This window comes from Taudactylus pleione, unplaced genomic scaffold (genome assembly GCF_031769625.1).
Source record: "Taudactylus pleione unplaced genomic scaffold, aTauple2 ptg001851l, whole genome shotgun sequence".
In the NCBI taxonomy this organism is placed as follows: Eukaryota; Metazoa; Chordata; class Amphibia; order Anura; family Myobatrachidae; genus Taudactylus; species Taudactylus pleione.
In genome coordinates, this window is record NW_028286248.1 from 117970 (window position 1) to 140000 (window position 22031).

At 54.7% G+C, this 22031-nt stretch overlaps 1 protein-coding gene across 5 annotated transcripts in view; it reads right to left on the reverse strand.

Annotated features, from left to right (window-relative positions):
• Positions 1-22031, reverse strand: part of LOC148436261 (arf-GAP with GTPase, ANK repeat and PH domain-containing protein 3-like) — a 281879-nt gene that overhangs the window by 109735 nt on the left and 150113 nt on the right. The window lies entirely within an intron of this gene.

Consider the following 22031-nt stretch of genomic DNA (forward strand, 5'->3'; position numbering starts at 1 on the left):
AGGAGCTATGGGGACTACACCTATATCCATAACATCACAGAGGAGAGAAAGGAGAACCCCCTGCCCAGGAGCTAGAGGGACTACACCTATATCCATAACATCACAGAGGAGAGAAAGGAGAACCCCCTGCCCAGGAGCTAGAGGGACTATGCCTATATCTATAACATCACAGATGAGAGAAAGGAGAACCCCCTGCCCAGGAGCTAGAGGGACTATGCCTATATCCATAACATCACAGAGGAGAGAAAGGAGAACCCCCTACCCAGGAGCTAGAGGGACTACACCTATAGTCATAACATCACAGAGGAGAGAAAGGAGAACCCCCTGCCCAGGAGCTAGAGGGACTATGCCTATATCTATAACATCACAGAGGAGAGAAAGGAGAACCCCCTGCCCAGGAGCTAGAGGGACTATGCCTATATCATCACAGAGGAGAGAAAGGAGAACCCCCTGCCCAGGAGCTAGAGGGACTATGCCTATATCCATAACATCACATAGGAGAAAAAGGAGAACCCCCTGCCAAGGAGCTAGAGGGACTATGCCTATATCCATAACATCACAGAGGAGAGAAAGGAGAACCCCCTGCCAAGGAGCTAGAGGGACTATGCCTATATCCATAACATCACAGAGGAGAGAAAGGAGAACCCCCTGCCCAGGAGCTAGAGGGACTATGCCTATATCCATAACATCACAGAGGAGAGAAAGGAGAACCCCCTGCCCAGGAGCTAGAGGGACTATGCCTATATCCATAACATCACATAGGAGAGAAAGGAGAACCCCCTGCCTAGGAGCTAGAGGGACTACACCTATATCCATAACATCATAGAGGAGAGAAAGGAGAACCCCCTTCCCAGGAGCTAGAGGGACTACACCTATATCCATAACATCACATAGGAGAGAAAGGAGAACCCCCTGCCCAGGAGCTAGAGGGACTACACCTATATCCATAACATCACAGAGGAGAGAAAGGAGAACCCCCTGCCAAGAAGCTAGAAGGACTACGCCTATATCCATAACATCACATAGGAGAGAAATGAGAACCCTCTGCCCAGGAGCTAGAGGGACTACACCTATATCCATAACATCATAGAGGAGAGAAAGGAGAACGCCCTGCCCAGGAGCTAGAGGGACTACACCTATACCCATAACATCATAGAGAGAAAGGAGAACCCCCTGCCCAGGAGCTAGAAGGACTACGCCTATATCCATAACATCATAGAGGAGAGAAAGGAGAACGCCCTGCCCAGGAGCTAGAAGGACAACGCCTATACCCATAACATCAGAGAGGAGAGAAAGGAGAACCCCCTGCCCAGGAGCTAGAGGGACTACACCTATATCCATAACATCATAGAGGAGAGAAAGCAGAACCTCCTGCCCAGGAGCTAGAGGGACTACACCTATATCCATAACATCATAGAGGAGAGAAAGGAGAACCCCCTGCCCAGGAGCTAGAGGGACAACAGGAGATATGGTAAGAACTTACCTTTGTTATCTCTGTTTCTACGAAGTCCATAGGGTCCACAAGGTTGACCTTGGGGTATAGCTGGATCTGGATCCACGGGCACCACGCAGTTAAAGCTTTGCTGCTCCCAGGATGCACTTGGGTCCGTCCTCCTCTATACCCCGCCCCCGAGCCACAGGTACCTCAGTTGGTAAGCAGCCCAGGCCGGAGGAGGAGACTAAACAGAGAGAAGGAAGACTGGAACACACAAGAAACCATACTCTCAGAAATGGGAGACCGAAAACCGGTGACCAGCCACACAGCCCATATGAAGCCAGGTGCGTCAGGACGGGCGCCCTGTGGACCCTATGGACTTCGTAGAAACAGAGATAACAAAGGTAAGTTCTTACCATATGTTTTCTACTTCAGGGTCCATAGGGGGTCCACAGGGTTGACCTTGGGGATGTCCCAAAGCAGTTCAACTAAGGGTGGGGACGCTCCTGTGCTGAAATGAGCACCCGGCGCCCAAAGGATGCATCCTGAGAGGCGAAGGTGTCAAGCGCATAGAACCTCAAAAACGTTTGAATTGAAGACCAAGTGGCCGCCTTACACAGTTGAACAGCGGAGGCGCCACGTCTAGCAGCCCAAGAGGGACGCACAGAACGAGTGGAATGAGCCTTAACAGAGGCTGGCACAGGTAAAGCTTCCTGTGCATAACCCTCACAAATAACTGAACGAAGCCAACGGGCTAACGTTTGCTTGTTGGCAGGCCAACCCCTCTTGTGAAAACCGAAGAGGACAAACAATGAATCCGACTTCCTAACCGAAGCAGACCGGTCCACGTAGATTCTAAGTGCCCGGACTACATTTAAGGAAGCCTCACCATCTGAAAGATCAGGTGACTGAAAAGCTGGCACGACAAGCTCCTGATTAATGTGGAACTTTGAGACCACTTTGGGCAAAAATTCAGGACGTGGGCGGAGCACCGCTCTGTCCTGGTGAAAAATCAGAAAAGGGGGGAGACAGGAAAGCGCCCCCAACTCTGGCACCCTCCTGGCAGAAGCAATCGCCAGGAGAAAAACGGTCTTGAACGTCAGCTACTTGAGGTCCACCGACTCAAGAAGCTCAAAAGGAGGACCCTGCAAGACCCGTAGCACCACAGCCAAGTCCCAAGGAGCCACAGGAGGCACGAAGGGAGGCTGGATCCTGAGAACACCCTGGAAAAAGGTGTGAACATCCGGTAGTGTAGCAATCCGTCGCTGAAACCACACGGACAAAGCAGACACATGAACCTTCAGAGAGGCCAGGCGTAAGCCGAGGTCCAAACCCGATTGAAGGAACTCCAAGATTCTGGAAACCCGGAACACCTGAGGGTCATAGTTTCTGGATTCACACCACTGAAAATAAGTGCGCCACACCCTGTGGTAAATCCGTGCGGAAGCAGGCTTGCGTGCCCTAAGCATGGTACCAATGACCGAACTGAAGAAACCCCTAGACCTCAAGACGGCTGTCTCAAGAGCCACGCCGTCAAAGACAGCCGACCCAGATCCGGGTAAAGGCAGGGGGACAACAGGTCCCGACGCTGAAGGAGAAGGTACGGAGCATCGATGGAGAGGCACCTCAGATCGGAGTACCAAGGACGTCTGGGCCACGCCGAAGCTACCACCACGAGCGTGCCGCCGTCCTGCTTGAATTTCCGCAGAACCCGAGGAAGTAGGGATATTGGAGGAAACAGATACGCCAGGTGAAACGTCCATTTCACCGACAGCACGTCTACCAGACTGGCGCCTGCGTCTCTTGTCCTCGACCCGTAAACGGGCAACTTGTGATTGTGACGGGAGGCCATCAAATCCAGCTCGGCAGCCCCCACCTGTCCACGAGTAGCTGAAACACCTCTGGGTGAAGTGACCATTCCCCGGGATGCACGTCGTGACGGCTGAGGAAGTCCGCTTCCCAATTGAGGACTTCGGGGATGAAGACTGCCGAGATCGCTGGAATGTGACACTCCGCCCAAGCAAGGATGCGAGACACCTCCAACATCGCTGCCCGACTGCGAATTCGTCCTTGGTGGTTGATATATGCCACCGTGGTGGCGTTGTCGGACTGCACCTGAACCGCCCTTCCGTAAAGAACGGGACCGGACGACTGCAGGGACCTGTATACTGCCCGCAGTTCCAGAATGTTGATGGGAAGAAGAGCTTCTTCCACAGACCAACGAGCCGGTCACTGCCCCCCAACCCCGAAGACTGGCATCCGTCGTGAGCAGAACCCAGTCCGGGATCCAAAAGGGGCACCCCTCGACCAGATGAGCCGTCTGAAGCCACCAAGCCAAAGACTGCCGAACCTCCGGGGACAACACCAGCAACTGAGAGCGGATCCGGTGAGGTAACCCGTTCCATTACGATAGAATCAGCCCCTGCAGGGGCCGGGAATGGAACTGGGCAAATTCCACCATGTCGAATGTCAACACCATGGAGCCCAGAATGGACCGACAGGCGGCAACTGCTCAGGCAACTGTGTATCCGCAGCTGCAGGGAGGAGACCTTCTCCGGGGTCAGGAAGATCCTTTGCTGACGAGAATCCAGCAGGGCTCCCAAATGAACCATCCACTGAGATGGAATCAGGGAGGACTTTTTCCAATTTATCAGCCACCCGTGCGCTTGCAGGCAAGCGATCGTCAGGTGGAGATGTTGAAGCAGTACCTCCGGGGAGCTCGCCAGCAACAGGAGGTCGTCCAGATACGGCAGCAGCCGTACATTCTGGTTCCGAAGATGTGCGGCCATGACTGCCATAACCTTGTGAATACCCTCGGTGCCGTGGAGAGGCCAAAGGGTAGCGCCCGGAACTGATAGTGGTGTTGAAGGATAGCGAACCTCAGATACCTCTGGTGCGAAGGTGCTATCGGAACATGGAGATAGGCGTCCTGGATATCCAGGGACACCATGTAATCCCCCGGTTCCATCGCCAGAATGATGGAACGTAACGTTTCCATCCTGAACTTGGGAACTCTGAGGAATTTGTTCAGAAACTTCAAGTTGAGGATAGGGCGATGAGAACCATTGGGTTTCTGCACCAGAAACAGAGAAGAATAGTACCCCGTCCCTCGTTGTAATTGAGGAACGGGAACAATGACCCCTGCTTTCAGCAAGGATTCTATAGCTACCTGAATCTGTAAGGTCTTGGTCGTATCCTGAGAAGAACTCGTGCAGAAAAACTGGCGGGGCGGTCTGTGCCGAAAAGACAGGGCGTACCCCTGGGAGACCACTTCTCGAACCCAGGCATTCGTGGTGGTATCGTGCCAGCACTGGGCAAACAGAAGAAGTCGGCCTCCCACTCTGGAGTCCCCCAGAGGGAGGCCCGCCCCATCAGGCAGAGGGTTTATCCTCCTGCTTGGAAGAAGGGCGCCTGGCACTGCAGGCCTGCTTCTTGGGCTTAGAAGGGGCCTTGGTCGCCGACTGCCTCGGGAAGGACTGACCTTTTGCCTTGCCCTGAACCCGAAAAGCAGAGCTCCGTACCTTGGTAGGTGCAGAAGCCGAAGGGAGGAAGGCTGACTTGGACAAAATTGTGGATACGCTGGCTAAGTCTAAGTCTGGAACAAAAAGCAACTCCCCATTAAAAGGTTAGGCCTCCAGGCCCTTTTTGGAGTCCGCGACCACTCTCCAAGACCTCAGCCACAAGGACCGACGCGCCGACACAGCTGCAGCCGACACCCGAGAGGTCAGCAGGCTCGCATCTAACGAAGCTTCCCCAATGTAGGAAGCCGCATCCCTCATTTGTCCTATCAACGCTCTCTGGATCTCCGAAGCATCTTCCGGAAAGGTATCCTCCAAAGCGTTGGCCCAGCTCTCGATGCCCTTAGCCACCCAAGAAATGGCCATGGACGGACGGGCCACCGCCCCTGAGAGAGAGTAGATAGACTTTAAGCAAGTCTCCACTTTCCTGTCCGTGGGATCTTTCAGGGAGGAGATCGAGGGAGAACCCCCTGCCCAGGAGATAGAGGGACTACACCTATATAACATCACAGAGGAGAGAAAGGAGAACCCCCTGCCCAGGAGCTAGAGGGACTATGCCTATATCTATAACATCACAGAGGAGAGAAAGGAGAACCCCCTACCCAGGAGCTAGAAGGACTACACCTATATCTATAACATCACAGAGGAGAGAAAGGAGAACCCCCTGCCCAGGAGCTAGAGGGACTATGCCTATATCCATAACATCACAGAGGAGAGAAAGGAGAACCCCCTGCCCAGGAGCAAGAAGGACTATGCCTATATCCATAACATCACATAGGAGAGAAAGGAGAACCCCCTGCCCAGGAGCTAGAGGGACTACACCTATATCCATAACATCATAGAGGAGAGAAAGGAGAACCCCCTGCCCAGGAGCTAGAAGGACTACACCTATATCTATAACATCATAGAGGAGAGAAAGGAGAACCCCCTGCCCAGGAGCTAGAGGGACTACACCTATATCCATAACATCATAGAGGAGAGAAAGGAGAACCCCCTGCCCAGGAGCTAGAAGGACTACACCTATATCTATAACATCATAGAGGAGAGAAAGGAGAACCCCCTGCCCAGGAGCTAGAGGGACTACACCTATATCTATAACATCACAGAGGAGAGAAAGGAGAACGCCCTGCCCAGGAGCTAGAGGGACTACACCTATATCCATAACCTCATAGAGGAGAAAAAGGAGAACGCCCTGCCCAGGAGCTAGAAGGACTACACCTATATCCATAACATCATAGAGGAGAAAAAGGAGAACCCCCTGCCAAGGAGCTAGAGGGACTACACCTATATCCATAACATCATAGAGGAGAGAAAGGAGAACCCCCTGCCCAGGAGCTAGAGGGACTATGCCTATATCTATAACATCATAGTGGAGAGAAAGGAGAACCCCCTGCCCAGGAGCTAGAGGGACTACACCTATATCCATAACATCACAGAGGAGAGAAAGGAGAACCCCCTGCCCAGGAGCTAGAGGGACTACACCTATATCTATAACATCACAGAGGAGAGAAAGGAGAACGCCCTGCCCAGGAGCTAGAGGGACTATGCCTATATCCATAACATCACAGAGGAGAGAAAGGAAAACCCCCTGCCCAGGAGCAAGAAGGACAACGACTATATCCATAACATTCTTCTATGTGCTCTGGTTTCCCACATACTCTATACACATATTGGTGTGTTTGTGACAGGGAATATAGACTGGCAGGGCCTGATATACACAGAGAGGTATGGGGGGCTATAATGCACAGAGGTATAGGGGGCTATAATGCACACAGAGAGGTATGGGGGGGGGCTATAATGCACAGAGAGGTATGGGGGGGCTATAATGCATACCTCTAGAACATCAGAGAGGTATGGGAGGGCTATAATGCACAGAGAGGTATGGGGGGCTATAATGCACAGAGGTATGGGGGGGCTATAATGCACAGAGAGGTATGGGGGGGCCATAATGCACAGAGAGGTATGGGGGGGCCATAATGCACAGAGGGCCTGATTCAGAGCCGCTCGTAAGCGGCCGCTCGTTCATTCGGAGCGATGTTTTCCCAACTGCGCATGCGTACGGATCGTGATACGAATGCGCGAACCAGTCAGTGCGGCCGAAAATCGTTTGTTCGCTATATAGCGAATGCCTGCTATTTTGAGTGACAGAAAGAGGCGTATGTGGGTGGTAACAGGGGAAGGAGCTTGAAAACGGGGAGTGGAGATCAGAACGCAGGCGTGCTTAAAGGTCAAAACGGGCGTTTTATGGGTGTGCACAATTAATACAGCAGCGTCATTGACCACGTCACTGGGATATTTTATAGTCAGAACTGCTCGCATGATTGCGGTAGGAAAAACCAACCACAAGAATAGCGAGCAGCTCATACGCTGGTCGATGTACTCGATTAATCTATTAAATAGCGGACATGACGTAGGATGCGAGCGGCCAGGGGGCGTAGTTATCCAATAAAGCGACCGCAAGTTTTGTACGCTCATTCAGACATAGAGGCGTGAACAGACCGCAAAGAGCGAACGGTTCATTTGAATAGCCACCCCCTTTTCCTGAACGACCGTCCGCAAATTGCGTCCGGCTCTGAATCAGGCCCAGAGTGGTATGGGGGGCTATAATGCACAGAAGTATGGGGGGGCTATAATGCACAGAGAGGTATGGGGGGGGATATAATGCACAGAGAGGTATGGGGGGGCTATAATGCACAGAGAGGTATGGGGGGGGCTATAATGCACAGAGAGGTATGGGGGGGCTATAATGCACAGAGAGGTATGGGGGGGCTATAATGCACAGAGAGGTATGGGGGGGCTATAATGCACAGAAGTATGGGGGGCTATAATGCACAGAGAGGTATGGGGGGGCTATAATGCACAGAGAGGTATGGGGGGGGCTATAATGCACAGAGGTATGGGGGGACTATAATGCACAGAGAGGTATGGGGGGCTATAATGCACAGAGAGGTATGGAGTTGGGCAATAATGCAGAGAGAGGTATGGGGGGCTATAATGCACAGAGAGGTATGGGGGGCTATAATGCAGAGAGGTATGGGGTTGGGCAATAATGCACAGAGAGGTATGGGGGGGCTATAATGCAGAGAGGTATGGGGGGACTATAATGCTCAGAGAGGTATGGGGGGGCTATAATGCACAGAGAGGTATGGGGGGGCTATAATGCACTAAGAGGTATGGGGGGCCTATAATGCACTAAGAGGTATGGGGGGCTGTATTGCACAGAGAGGTATGGGGGGGTTATAATGCACTAAGAGGTATGGGGGGGCTATAATGCACAGAGAGGTATGGGGGCTATAAAGCACAGAGAGGTATGGGGGCTATAATGCACAGAGGTGTACGGGGGCTATAATGCACACAGAGAGGTATGGGGGCTATAATGCACAGAGAGGTATGGGGGGCTGTATTGCACAGAGAGGTATGGGGGGCTGTATTGCACAGAGAGGTATGGGGGGGCTATATTGCACAGAGAGGTATGGGGGGGCTATATTGCACAGAGAGGTATGGAGTTCTGCAGAAAAGGACTCCCATCAGCTCAGGGTACCTTCTCCTGTCTCTCTCTGTAATGAATGGATAAGGGATGGGGTCTCAGCCTGTACTATCCGTACTCGCACATGATAAGGACCACACTTCTAAAGAAAGCTATTACTCTCCTTATGTACTAACTACACTGCCCAACATCTAATCCCCAAAGCTCCGCTCCCCATCTACATCACCCCCCATTCATCATAGTCCAGTCATGGTCTCAGGTCTCATCGTCCTCTCCTGTCTCACTAGTCATGAAGCAAAGCTCCCTCCTATACAGCCAGCTACATCTGCCCCAGGCCTGAGCGTACACTGGTGATTACATGTCCGAAAACAGGATTCCCATCAATTACATGTATGTACATTACAGAGCCGCCTTAATGTAGTGTTCTGTGGTCATACATGACACTATCTCAGGGCCGTCAGGTCAGGATGGACACTGTGATATAGCCATGGGTAACAGGTGTGGTCATACATTACAGTACAGGCGTGATGCAGTGTTCTGTGGTCATACATGACACTATCTCAGGTCAGGATGGACAATGTGATATAGCCATGGGTTACAGGTGTGCTCACACATTACAGTACAGGCGTGATGCAGTATTCTGTGGTCATACATGACACTATCTCAGGGCTGTCAGGTCAGGATGGACAATGTGATATAGCCATGGGTTACAGGTGCGGTCATACATTCCAGTACAGGCGTGATGCAGTGTTCTGTGGTCATACATGACACTATCTCAGGGCTGTCAGGTCAGGATGGACACTGTGCTAACAAGAGATATGGTAAGAACTTACCTTTGTTATCTCTGTTTCTACGAAGTCCATAGGGTCCACAGGGTGACCTTGGGGTATAGGTGGATCCTGGATCCTCGGGCACCACGGAGTTAAAGCTTGGGTCCAACCTCCCCGAGCCACAGGCACCTCAGTTGGTAAGCAGCCCAGGCCGGAGGAGGAGACGAAACAGAGAGAAGGAAGACTGGAACACACAAGAACCATACTCACAGAAATGGGAGACGGAAAACTGGTGACCAGTCACACAGCCCATATGAAGCCAGGTGCGTCAGGGCGGGTGCCCTGTGGACCCTATGGACTTCGGAGAAACAGAGATAAAGGTAAGTTCTTACCATATCTCTTGTTTTCTACTTCAGGGTCCATAGGGGTCCACAGGGTGACCTTGGGGATGTCCCAAAGCAGTCCAACTAAGGGCGGGGACGCTCCTGTGCTGATAGGAGAACCCGGCGCCCAAAGGATGCATCCTGAGAGGCAAAGGTGTCAAATGCATAGAACCTCAAAAAGGTCTGAATGGAAGACCAGGTGGCCGCCTTACAGAGCTGAACAGCAGAGGCGCCACGGCTAGCAGCCCAAGAAGGGCCCACAGACCGAATGGAATGAGCCTTAACAGAGGCTGGAACAGGTAAATCCTCCTGCATATAAGCCTCAATAATAACAGAACGAAGCCAACGGGCTAGAGTCTGTTTGTTGGCAGGCCAACCCCTCTTGTGAAAACCAAAGAGGATAAACAAAGAATCCGACTTCCTCACAGAACTAGTCCGGTCCACATAAACCTGGAGTGCACGGACAACGTCTAAGGAAGCCTCCCCAGCCGAAAGATCAGGCGACTGAAAGGCTGGTACAACAATTTCCTGATTAATGTGGAACCTGGAAACCACCTTGGGCAGGAAATCAGGACGAGTGCGAAGCACCGCTCTGTCCTGATGAAAAATCAGAAAAGGGGGACGACAAGAAAGCGCCCCCAAATCTGAAATCCTCCTGGCAGAAGCAATTGCCAAGAGGAAAACAGTTTTAAAAGTTAGCCACTTGAGCTCCACTGACTCAAAGGGCTCAAAAGGCGGACCCTGTAAGGCCCGAAGAACCACCGCCAAATCCCACGGGGCCACAGGTGGCACAAAGGGAGGCTGGATTCTCAAAACTCCCTGGAAAAAGGTGTGTACGTCCGGCATAGCAGCGATCCTGCGCTGGAACCACACCGACAGAGCAGACACGTGCACCTTCAGCGAAGAAAAACGTAATCCTAAGTCCAAACCCGACTGAAGGAAAGCCAGAATACGCGAAATCCAGAACACCTGGGGATCATAGTTTCTGGCCTCTAGACCTCAGGACGGCTGTCTCAAGAGCCACGCCGTCAAAGATAGTCGACCCAGATCCGGGTGAAGACAGGGCCCCTGAGACAACAGGTCCCGCCGTTGAGGTAGGAGGTACGGAGCGTCGATGGACAGGCTCCGCAGATCGGAGTACCACAGCCTTCTGGGCCACGCTGGGGCCACCAGGATCAGTGTGCCTCCGTCCTGTTTGAACTTGCGCAGGACCCGAGGCAGCAGAGATATCGGAGGGAACAAGTAAGCCAGTTGAAACAGCCATTTCACCGACAGCGCGTCTATCAGACTTGTGCCTGCGTCCCTTGTCCTTGACCCGTACACAGGCAGCTTGTGATTGTGACGGGACGCCATCAGGTCCAGTTCTGGCAGCCCCCACTTGTCCACGAGTAGTTGGAATACCACTGGATGAAGCGACCATTCCCCGGGATGCACGTCGTAACGGCTGAGGAAGTCTGCTTCCCAATTGAGGACTCCTGGGATGAAAACTGCAGAGAGAGCTGGAAGATAGCGCTCCGCCCAAGCCAGGACGCGGGACACCTCCGACATCGCAGCTCGACTGCGAGTCCCTCCCTGGTGATTGATGTACGCCACCGTGGTGGCGTTGTCTGACTGCACCTGAACGGCCCTTCCGTGAAGAGCGGTGCCGGACAACTGCAGGGCTCTGTATACTGCCCGCAGTTCCAGGATGTTGATGGGAAGAATCGCTTCCTCCGTCGACCAACGACCCTGAAGTGACAAGGAGCCCGTCACCGCCCCCCAACCCCGGAGACTGGCATCTGTCGTGAGCAGAACCCATTCCGGGATCCAAAAGGGGCGCCCCTCTAGGAGATGAGCCATCTGCAGCCACCAGGCTAGGGACAGACGCACCTCCGAGGACAACACCAGCATCTGAGAGCGGATCCTGTGTGGCAATCCGTTCCGTTCCGAAAGATTCAGCCCCTGCAGGGGCCTGGAATGGAACTGGGCAAACTCCACCATGTCGAATGCCGACACCATGGACCCCAAAACTCTCATCGCTGAGTGCACCGACACTCTGCCACTGCTCAGACAACTGTGAATCCGCAGCTGTAAGGAGGAGACCTTCTCTGGAGTCAGAAAAATCCGTTGCTGAAGAGAGTCCAGCAGGGCCCCCAAATGAACCATCCGCTGAGATGGGATGAGGGAGGACTTCTTCCAGTTGATCAACCAGCCGTGCGCCTGTAGACAAGCGACCGTCAGGTGGAGATGCTGGATCAGTACCTCCGGGGTACTCCTGCCAGCAAGAGGAGGTCGTCTACATACGGTAGCAACCGTATTCCCTGGCTCCGAAGATGAGCCGCTATGACCGCCATCACCTTGGTAAATACCCTTGGTGCCGTGGAGAGACCAAAGGGTAGAGCCCTGAATTGGTAGTGGAGAATAGCAAACCGCAGAAACCGTTGGTGCGATGTTGCTATAGGCACATGGAGGTAGGCGTCCTGGATATCCAGGGAGACCATATAGTCCCCTGGTTCCATCGCCAGAATGATGGAACGCAAAGTTTCCATCCTGAATTTGGGAACCCTGAGAAACCTGTTCAGGGACTTCAAATTGAGGATGGGGCGATGAGAGCCATTGGGTTTCTGCACCAGAAACAGCGTAGAGTTTCATACCCATCCCACGTTGAGACTGTGGTACGGGTATAATGACCCCCGCCGTCAGCAAGGCCTCTATGGCTTCCTGAACCTGCAAGGCCTTGGTTTTGTCCTGAGAAGGACTTGTGCAAAAAAACTGGCCAGGCGGCCTGTGCCGAAAAGACAGGGCGTACCCCTGGGAGACCACTTCTCGCACCCAGGCATCCGTGGTGGTATTGTGCCAGCACTGGGCGAATTGAAGAAGTCGGCATCCCACTCTGGGGTCCCCCAGAGGGAGGCCCGTCCCATCACGCAGAAGGTTTATCTTCTTGCTTGGAAGAAGGGCGCCTAGCACTCCAGGCTTGCTTCTTTGGCTTTGAGGCGGTCTTGGGTGCGGACTGCCTCGGGAAGGACTGACCCTTGGCCTTGCCCTGAACCCGAAAGGAACGAAAGGCCGAGCTCCGGACCTTAGCAGGTGTAGTAGCTGAAGGGAGGAAGGCTGACTTGGATTTTGCCAGGGTATCTACTATTTTGTCCAGGTCCGGACCAAATAGTAATTCTCCATTAAAAGGTAAGGCCTCCAAGCCTTTCTTTGAATCCGCGTCTGCTCTCCAAGACCGCAACCACAAGGATCTACGAGCAGACACTGCTGCCGCCGAAACCCTAGAGGTCAACAGGCTAGCATCCAACGATGCTTCTCCAATGTAGGAGGCGGCATCTCTCATCTGTCCTAACAACGCCCTCTGGACGTCCGGAGCTTCATCCGTAAACGTGTCCTCCAAGGTGTTGGCCCACCCCTCAATGGCCTTGGCCACCCAGGAGATGGCCATTGACGGCCGGGCTACAGCCCCTGAGAGAGAATAAATAGACTTTAGACAAGTCTCCACCTTCCTGTCCGTAGGATCCTTCAGCGAGGATATAGACGGCAATGGCAAAGTAGCACTCCTGATGAGGCGTGTTACATGGGAATCGACTGCAGGCGGAGTTTCCTATTTCTTACAATGCGCCTCCGGGAATGGATAATTGGACACCAAGCGTTTCTGTGGCAGGAAAAGCTTACTGGGTGTCTGCCAGGCGACCGCCATGTGATCAGTCAACTGATCAGACAAGGGGAACGCTGCAGAAGTAACCTTAGCTCTTTTAAAACTAGGATACCTCGACTTGGGAGCGGGTGCCTCATCCTCAATCAGAAGAATGGCCCGCACCGCCCTAACCAGAGCCCGCACATTAATGGAAGACTTAGTGTCTACCTCCTGGACTGAGGCATCTGAGGCTGAGTCATCCTGCACCTCACCATCATCCGAGGACCCCTCAGAATCCGAAAGATGCGCAGCCTGCGCCATGACTGAGCGTTTAGACGCCCTGGAGGGCACGTCACTGCGCAACATAGACTGAAAAGCCGAAGATGCTGCCGCCAAATCTTGGACAGTGTGGGAAAGCGCATCCACCCAGGGTGGAGGAGCTGCCACAGGAGCCTGAAACGGCACCACAGCCTGCTGTGCCACAGGGGTGGACTGAATATACATCGGCAACCCCGCATAGGGACCAACAGGCTGAGACCCCGGGGGAGTCTGCAATAATTGTGGGACACCCGGGGAATGGGGATGGCAGGCTGGGGCAACGCCCTAGTAGGGGCGGCAGTCGGAACCGACAGACGGTCCGCGATGGACACCAGCACCTGGGAAAACATCGCCCATGGTGGCTCCTGCGACATGGGAGGTTTAGACATACCAGGGAGCGCCTGGCACCGTCCGCACAGGCCGTCCTGTGACAAATCCTCCCTATCCACTCCTGCAGAACAGCGCCTGCAGGAGAACAATACCGGAGCCCCGGAGTGCTCAATCTCCTCCTCAGACATGACTTAGGAAGAAAACGTGCGCACTCACCAGTGTGCTGAACAACAGCCCACAATATGGTGCTGTATGTGACGGACCTCACAAATACGTGATTTATATAGGCGAGGTCTGTAGAAACACCCTTCCCCCGCACACCTGTAGGGCTTGTAGGAGAGGGAAAGGGATAGGTACAGGCTGACAGTAAGTAGAAAAAAGACACAGACAGGCAGCACTAGCAAAAGTCACATACCATGCAGGAAGTTATACTCACTGCAACTTTCCACTACAATCACCCTCCCAGATTCAGTGTCTGGGAGGGCTATAGTGCTGTGTACACTGTCCTTGATCGGGGGAGAGGTACACAGGGGGACCGGTCCGTGTGCTCCCTGAGAGTATCTGCGCTGCCACTGGAGAAAATGGCTGCTGGAGACCTCAGAGGAGGAGTGGCCGAGTATCTGCAGCTCAGCGACGCCAGACTCCGTGCTGAAAGGCGCGCTGAGCTGAGGGGAGGAGCCGCTGACAGGGAAGGCTTCCTCCCCTGGCTAGCATATTTAACCCCCGGCATCCCGCTTGCCGCTTAATTTACCCTGGTGGTCTAGTGGTCTGGCGGGGTATGCCTCCGCTGGAGGGGGGGCCCGCCGCCGCCGCTAGCGCCCCCGGTCTGTCCCCTAGACCGGGGGCATGGGACTGCATTTACAAGGAACCCGCGCACCGCCGCTAATCAGCGGTGCGCGTCTTACCTTAATCTCCCCGGCGTCTTCCGGCAGCAGTCCCGGGGGAAGCCAGAGTCCGGCTAGTATAGACTCTGGCTTCCCCCGCCGCGATCACCAGTTCAGTGCTGGCGTCGCGGCGCCAGCAGGGAGAAGGAGCGGCAGCGTGGGCGTCTGTACAGACAGCCCTTCGCTGCCAATCTGGAGAAAAAAACTCTAGTAAAAAAAATAAATAAATTTAACTAAGTTTAAAAAAGTTTTAGGGGGGCTGCAGGACCCCCCCCCCCCACCCCGCAGCGTGACCCGGCTCCTGCCGGGCACCATCTTAAACTGAGGTGCCTGTGGCTCGGGGGCGGGGTATAGGGGAGGTTGGACCAAAGTGCATCCTGGGAGCAGCTAAAAGCTTTAACTCCGTGGTGCCAGAGGATCCAGCTATACCCCAAGGTCACCCTGTGGACCACTATGGACCCTGAAGTAGAAATAGCCATGGGTTACAAGTGTGCTCATACATTACAGTACAGGCGTGATGCAGTGTTCGGTGGTCATACATGACACTATCTCAGGGCCGTCAGGTTAGGATGGACACTGTGATATAGCCATGGGTAACAGGTGTGGTCATACATTACAGTACAGGCGTGATGCAGTATTCTGTGGTCATACATGACACTATCTCAGGTCAGGATGGACAATGTGATATAGCCATGGGTTACAGGTGTGGTCATACATTCCAGTACAGGCGTGATGCAGTGTTCTGTGGTCATACATGACACTATCTCAGGTCAGGATGGACACTGTGATATAGCCATGGGTTACAGGTGTGGTCATACATTACAGTACAGGCGTGATGCAGGTTTCTGTGGTCATACATGACACTACCTCAGGGCCGTCAGGTCAGGATGGACACTGTGATATAGCCATGGTTTACAGGTGTGGTCATACATTACAGTACAGGCGTGATGCAGTATTCTGTGGTCATACATGACACTATCTCAGGTCAGGATGGACACTGTGATATAGCCATGGGTTACAGGTGTGGTCATACATTACAGTACAGGCGTGATGCAGTGTTCTGTGGTCATACATAACACTATCTCAGGTCTGTCAGGTCAGGATGGACACTGTGATATAGCCATGGGTTACAGGTGTGGTCATACATTACAGTACAGGAGTGATGCAGTATTCTGTGGTCATACATGACACTATCTCAGGTCAGGATGGACACTGTGACATAGCAATGGGATACAGGTGTGGTCATACATGACACTATCTGTTTGTGCTGTTCATGTCAGTCATATCTATGTAATAGTGCATCAGGCACAACACAGATAACGCAATCACAAGGGTAACATATAAGGATATTAGAAGTCACCCGGTCTCGCTCTATAATATAATTATTAAAAGATTTAATTAAATAAATGAAGTATTTGGAACACAGTAATCCGGCTCCTGCCACCATTATGTGTTTATTGACCGATTCATTTGTGATTTGTGTTGTTTGAGATGATTCTGAGAATTTGTGACTATTTATGTGTAGGGATGGGCTGGGGCAGGACAGAGCACAAGGAAGGGGGTTATACGGGCAGTGATCACAGAGAGGGGGGTCATAGAGGAACGGAGTGCAGGCAGGGAGAGAGGTCATACAGGCAGGGAGGGAGAGAGGTCATACAGGCAGGGAGGGAGGGAGGTCATACAGGCAGGGAGGGAGGTCATACAGGCAGGGAGGGAGGGAGGTCATACAGGCAGAGAGGGAGGGAGGTCATACAGACAGGGAGAGAGGTCATACAGACAGGGAGGGAGAGAGAGGTCATACAGACAGGGAGGGAGAGAGAGGTCATACAGACAGGGAGGGAGGTCATACAGGCAGGGAGGGAGGTCATACAGGCAGGGAGGGAGGTCATACAGGCAGGGAGGTCATACAGGCAGGGATGGAGGTCATACAGGCAGGGAGGGAGGGAGGTCATACAGGCAGGGAGGGAGAGAGGGAGGGAGGTCATACAGGCAGGGAGAGAGGTCAAACAGGCAGGGAGGGAGCAAGATCATACAGGCAGAGAGGGAGGTCATACGGGAAGGCAGGGAGGGAGGTCATACGGGAAGGCAGGGAGGGAGGTCATACGGGAAGGCAGGGAGGGAGGTCATACGGGAAGGCAGGGAGGGAGGTCATACGGGAAGGCAGGGAGGGAGGTCATACGGGAAGGCAGGGAGGGAGGTCATACGGGAAGGCAGGGAGGGAGGTCATACAGGCAGGGAGGGAGGTCATACAGGCAGGGAGGGAGGTCATACAGGCAGGGAGGGAGGTCATACAGACAGGGAGGGAGGTCATACAGACAGGGAGGGAGGTCATACAGACAGGGAGGGAGGTCATACAGGCAGGGAGAGGGGTCATTCAGGCAGGGAGAGGGGTCATACAGGCAGGGAGGGAGAGGGGTCATATAGGCAGGGAGGGAGAGGGGTCATATAGGCAGGGAGAGAGGTCAAACAGGCAGGGAGAGAAGTCATACAGGCAGGGAGAGAGGTCATACAGGCAGGGAGGGAGATCATACAGGCAGGGAGGGAGATCATACAGGCAGGGAGGGAGATCATACAGGCAGGGAGGGAGATCATACAGGCAGGGAGGGAGATCATACAGGCAGGGAGAGAGGCCATACAGGCAGGGAGAGAGGCCATACAGGCAGGGAGGGAGATCATACAGGCAGGGAGAGAGGCCATACAGGCAGGGAGAGAGGCCATACAGGCAGGGAGAGAGGTCATACAGGCAGGGAGAGAGGTCATACAGGCAGGGAGGGATGGAGGTCATACAGGCAGGGAGGGATGGAGGTCATACAGGCAGGGAGGGATGGAGGTCATACAGGCAGGTAGGGAGGTCACACAGGCAGGGAGGGAGGTCACACAGGCAGGGAGGGAGGTCACACAGGCAGGGAGGGAGGTCACACAGGCAGGGAGGGAGGTCACACAGGCAGGGAGGGAGGTCACACAGGCAGGGAGGGAGATCACACAGGCAGGGAGGGAGATCACACAGGCAGGGAGGGAGAGAGGTCATACAGGCAGGGAGGGAGAGAGGTCATACAGGCAGGCAGGGAGAGAGGTCATACAGGCAGGCAGGGAGGGAGATCACACAGGCAGGGAGGGAGATCACACAGGCAGGGAGGGAGGGAGGGAGGTCACACAGGCAGGGAGAGAGGTCATACAGGCAGGGAGAGAGGTCATACAGGCAGGGAGAGAGGTCATACAGGCAGGGAGAGAGGTCATACAGGCAGGGAGAGAGGTCATACAGGCAGGGAGGGAGGTCATACAGGCAGGGAGAGAGGTCATACAGGCAGGGAGAGAGGTCATTCAGGCAGGGAGAGGGGTCATACAGGCAGGGAGGGAGAGGGGTCATACAGGCAGGGAGGGAGAGGGGTCATACAGGCAGGGAGAGAGGTCATACAGGCAGGGAGAGAGGTCATACAGGCAGGGAGAGAGGTCATACAGGCAGGGAGGGAGATCATACAGGCAGGGAGAGAGGTCATACAGGCAGGGAGAGAGGTCATACAGGCAGGGAGAGAGGTCATACAGGCAGGGAGAGAGGTCATACAGGCAGGGAGGGAGGTCATACAGGCAGGAAGCGAGATCATATATTCAGGGAGCGAGATCATATATTCAGGGGCGAGATCAAACAGGCAGGGAGGGAGGTCAAACAGGCAGGGAGGGAGGGAGGTCAAACAGGCAGGGAGGGAGCAAGATCATACAGGCAGAGAGGGAGGTCATACGGGAAGGCAGGGAGGGAGGTCATACGGGAAGGCAGGGAGGGAGGTCATACAGGCAGGGAGGGAGGTCATACAGGCAGGGAGGGAGGTCATACAGGCAGGGAGGGAGGTCAAACAGGCAGGGAGGGAGGTCATACAGGCAGGGAGGGAGCAAGATCATACAGGCAGGGAGGGAGCAAGATCATACAGGCAGGGAGGGAGGTCATACGGGAAGGCAGGGAGGGAAGTCATACGGGAAGGCAGGGAGGGAGGTCATACAGGCAGGGAGGGAGGTCATACAGACAAGGAGGGAGGTCATACAGGCAGGGAGGGAAGTCATACAGGCAGGGAGGGAGGTCATACAGGCAGGGAGGGAGGTCATACAGGCAGGGAGGGAGGTCATACAGGCAGGGAGGGAGGTCATACAGGCAGGGAGGGAGGTCATACAGGCAGGAAGCGAGATCATATATTCAGGGAGCGAGATCATACAGGCAGGGAGGGAGGTCATACGGGAAGGCAGGGAGGGAGGTCATACAGGCAGGGAGGGAGGTCATACAGGCAGGGAGGGAGGTCATACAGGCAGGGAGGGAGGTCATACGGGAAGGCAGGGAGGGAGGTCATACAGGCAGGGAGGGAGGTCATACAGGCAGGGAGGGAGGTCATACAGGCAGGGAGGGAGGTCATTCAGGCAGGGAGGGAGGTCAAACAGGCAGGGAGGGAGGTCATACAGGCAGGGAGGGAGCGAGATCATACAGGCAGGGAGCGAGGTCATACAGGCAGGAAGCGAGGTCATACAGGCAGGAAGCGAGGTCATACAGGCAGGAAGCGAGGTCATACAGGCAGGAAGCGAGGTCATACAGGCAGGAAGCGAGGTCATACAGGCAGGAAGCGAGATCATATATTCAGGGAGCGAGATCATATATTCAGGGAGCGAGATCATACAGGCAGGGAGGGAGGTCATACAGGCAGGGAGGGAGGTCATACAGGCAGGGAGGGAGGTCATACAGGCAGGGAGGGAGGTCATACAGGCAGGGAGGGAGGTCATACGGGAAGGCAGGGAGGGAGGTCATACGGGAAGGCAGGGAGGGAGGTCATACAGGCAGGGAAGGAGGTCATACAGGCAGGGAAGGAGGTCATACAGGCAGGGAGGGAGGTCATACAGGGAGGGAGGTCATACAGGGAGGGAGGTCATACAGGGAGGGAGGTCATACAGGGAGGGAGGGAGGGAGGTCATACAGGGAGGGAGGGAGGGAGGTCATACAGGCAGGGAGCGAGGTCATACCGGCAGGGAGCGAGGTCATACAGGCAGGAAGCGAGGTCATACAGGCAGGAAGCGAGGTCATACAGGCAGGAAGCGAGGTCATACAGGCAGGAAACGAGATCATATATTCAGGGAGCGAGATCATACAGGCAGGGAGGGAGGTAATACAGGCAGGGAGGGAGGTCATACGGGAAGGCAGGGAGGGAGGTCATACAGGCAGGGAGGGAGGTCATACGGGAAGGCAGGGAGGGAGGTCATACAGGGAGGGAGGTCATACAGGGAGGGAGGTCATACAGGGAGGGAGGGAGGGAGGTCATACAGGCAGGGAGCGAGGTCATACCGGCAGGGAGCGAGGTCATACAGGCAGGAAGCGAGGTCATACAGGCAGGAAGCGAGGTCATACAGGCAGGAAGCGAGGTCATACAGGCAGGAAGCGAGGTCATACAGGCAGGAAACGAGATCATACAGGCAGGGAGGGAGGTCATACAGGCAGGGAGGGAGGTCATACAGGCAGGGAGGGAGGTCATACAGGCAGGGAGGGAGGTCATACGGGAAGGGAGGGAGGTCATACAGGCAGGGAGGGAGGTCATACAGGCAGGGAGGGAGGTCATACGGGAAGGCAGGGAGGGAGGTCATACGGGAAGGCAGGGAGGGAGGTCATACGGGAAGGCAGGGAGGGAGGTCATACAGGCAGGGAAGGAGGTCATACAGGCAGGGAAGGAGGTCATACAGGGAGGGAGGTCATACAGGGAGGGAGGTCATACAGGGAGGGAGGGAGGTCATACAGGGAGGGAGGGAGGTCATACAGGCAGGGAGCTAGGTCATACCGGCAGGGAGCGAGGTCATACCGGCAGGGAGCGAGGTCATACAGGCAGGAAGCGAGGTCATACAGGCAGGAAGCGAGGTCATACAGGCAGGAAGCGAGGTCATACAGGCAGGAAGCGAGGTCATACAGGCAGGAAGCGAGGTCACACAGGCAGGAAGCGAGGTCACACAGGCAGGAAGCGAGGTCACACAGGCAGGAAGCGAGGTCACACAGGCAGGGAGGGAGGTCACACAGGCAGGGAGGGAGGTCACACAGGCAGGGAGGGAGGTCACACAGGCAGGGAGGGAGGTCACACAGGCAGGGAGGGAGGTCAAAGAGGCAGGGAGGGAGCAAGATCATACAGGCAGGGAGGGAGCAAGATCATACAGGCAGGGAGGGAGCAAGATCATACAGGCAGGGAGGGAGCAAGATCATACAGGCAGGGAGGGAGGTCATACAGGCAGGGAGGGAAGGAGGTCATACAGGCAGGGAGGGAGGGAGGTCATACAGGCAGGGAGGGAGGGAGGTCATACAGGTAGGGAGGGAGGGAGGTCATACAGGCAGGGAGGGAGGGAGGTCATACAGGCAGGGAGGGAGGTCATACAGGCAGGGAGGGAGGTCATACAGGCAGGGAGGGAGGGAGGTCATACAGGCAGGGAGGGAGGGAGGTCATACAGGCAGGGAGGGAGGGAGGTCATACAGGCAGGGAGGGAGGGAGGTCATACAGGCAGGGAGGGAGGGAGGTCATACAGGCAGGGAAGGAGGTCATACAGGCAGGGAAGGAGGTCATACAGGCAGGGAGGGAGGTCATACAGGCAGGGAGGGAGGTCATACTGGCAGGGAGGGAGGGAGGTCATACTGGCAGGGAGGGAGGGAGGTCATACTGGCAGGGAGGGAGGGAGGTCATACAGACAGGGAGGGAGGTCATACAGACAGGGAGGGAGGTCATACAGACAGGGAGGGAGGTCATACAGACAGGGAGGGAGGTCATACAGACAGGGAGGGAGGTCATACAGACAGGGAGGGAGGTCATACAGACAGGGAGGGAGGTCATACAGACAGGGAGGGAGGTCATACAGACAGGGAGGGAGGTCATACAGGCAGGGAGGGAGGTCATACAGGCAGGGAGGTCATACAGACAGGGAGGGAGGTCATACAGACAGGGAGGGAGGTCATACATACAGGCAGGGAGGTCATACAGGCAGGGAGGGAGGTCATACAGGCAGGGAGGGAGGTCATACAGGCAGGGAGGGAGGTCATACAGGCAGGGAGGGAGGTCATACAGGCAGGGAGGGAGGTCATACAGGCAGGGAGGGAGGTCATACAGGCAGGGAGGGAGGTCATACAGGCAGGGAGGGAGGTCATACAGGCAGGGAGGTTATATGGGGAATAGATCAGCTGTGAGTACTGTGTAAACATATGATTATCTTTGTCACACTCTGGCATGAATGGGTTAACTTGGACATTCTGACATGAAAAGTCGCAAAAGATCAAAGGTGTTGATACACTTA